Source organism: Scylla paramamosain, chromosome 23, assembly GCF_035594125.1.
Source record: "Scylla paramamosain isolate STU-SP2022 chromosome 23, ASM3559412v1, whole genome shotgun sequence".
Taxonomy (NCBI): Eukaryota; Metazoa; Arthropoda; class Malacostraca; order Decapoda; family Portunidae; genus Scylla; species Scylla paramamosain.
The window spans coordinates 12,362,986-12,364,740 of record NC_087173.1 but is presented as its reverse complement, the minus strand read 5'-3'; the positions used below and the strand labels follow the sequence as shown (position 1 = coordinate 12,364,740).

The window sequence follows — 1,755 nt, the reverse complement described above, 5'->3', positions numbered from 1 at the left end:
GCTTTTGTTGTTGACCGAAAAAGATAAATAAATAAATAAACAAACAAAAATGCATCCAAATTTCAGGCTTTCGTTATTATTATTGTTGTTGTTGTTGTTATTATTAATGTAGGTGTGGAGGGCAGTCTGCCACTCTCCAGACCCCCAGGACCCTTTTCATCACTTCCGGTAACAGCAGCAGCAGTACTAGTAATAGTAGCAACAGTATTAGAAGAAGAGGAAGAAGTAGTAGTAGTAGTAGTAGTAGTAGTAGTAGTAGTAGTAGTAGTAGTAGTAGTAGTAGTAGTAGTAGTAGTAGTAGTAGTAGTAGTCCTCCTCTCCCATTGGCCTGTTATATTTAGTCTGTCCACCACCTCTCTCTCTCTCTCTTGCTGGTTATAGTAATAGTAGTAGTAGTAGTCCTCCCTCTCCCATTGGCCTTATACATTGAAGCATGATAATACATAGCTGTGTTGCCTCATATGATGTACAGAGGGTGTACATGGCAGTGTATGTATGTGTTGTGGCTTATACAATGCTCTCATACACTAAAGCATGATGATACATACCGCTTTATTGCCTTGTATGAAGTATTGATGTGTCAACAGTGTTCTTGCATCCCATCTGTCTTGTGTTGGCCTGGTTCACCTCTGCAATACAAAAGAAATTATTATTAGTATTACTGATGCTAGTAGTAGTAGAAATAATAGTAGTAGTAGTAGTAGTAGTAGTAGTAGTAGTAGTAGTAGTAGTAGTAGTAGTAGTAGTAGTAGTAGTAGTAGAAGTAGTAGTAGTAGTAATGATTTATCCATCTATGTTTTAAATGTTTTTTTTAATTATTGTGATGTCATAATGCTTTCTCTCCTTCTCTATCTAACCCTCTCTCTCTCTCTCTCTCTCTCTCTCTCTCTCTCTCTCTCTCTCTCTCTCTCTCTCTCTCTCTCTCTCACATTCTCTCTCTCCCCGCAGACAGTGAGCGCGACATGGTAAGGACAGAGAAGTTCCTGGAGGTGATCAACGCAGCCAACACTTCCCTGCCAGAGCTGCGGAAACTGTCTTGGTCTGGCATTCCCTCACAAGTCCGTGCTGTGGCTTGGAGGTAATTAAATGTATGTATGTATGTGTGTATGTATGTGTGTGTGTTAGGTAGTACTAGTGAAGTTATGAATGTTTTTGTTTGTCTGTTAATTTTTAGTAATATAAAATAAAAAAAAAAACACATTAATTTCTCTCTCTCTCTCTCTCTCTCAGGGCATCCTCCCAGCAAACTCAGAGAGACGAGAGGACACGCTGCGAAGGAAACGAGAGGAATAATGGAGTTTTGTGGACCAGTACTATGGCACGAGGCACGAGGATATCCACCAAGATACCTTTAGACAGGTGTGTGTGTGTGTGTGTGTGTGTGTGTGTGTGTGTGTGTGTGTGTGTGTGTGTTGATAATCTTCCTTTCCTGTTTTTTTTTCTTTCAATATTTTTTTCTCTCTCTTTTTCTTTATTTTCTATGTGTGTGTATATCAGTTTAAAAGCTTCATTCTCCTGTCATAGGAATATTTGTCACCTGGTGTATCTTTTCAGTCATTCTTTTATATACTGACTAAGATCTCTATCCTTGTAATATAGAGACCACAAAAGCAAGTATTCTCCTCTCTACTGCTCTCATCTAACCTAACCTAACATAACCTTAGCAAACCAAACCTAACCAAACCAAACCAAACTTAACCTAACCTAACCAAACCTAACTTAACCTAACCAAACTTAACCTAACCCAACCTAACC

General features: G+C 38.9%; 1 long non-coding RNA gene across 1 annotated transcript in view; it reads right to left on the bottom strand.

Annotated features, from left to right (window-relative positions):
* Positions 1–473: 473 nt before the first annotated feature.
* Positions 474–1,755, bottom strand: part of LOC135112461 (uncharacterized) — a 23,801-nt gene continuing 22,519 nt past the window's right edge. The window contains exon 9 of the long non-coding RNA XR_010274403.1: positions 474–629. This is a non-coding gene — a long non-coding RNA (uncharacterized LOC135112461). The remainder of the gene's footprint in view (positions 630–1,755) is intronic.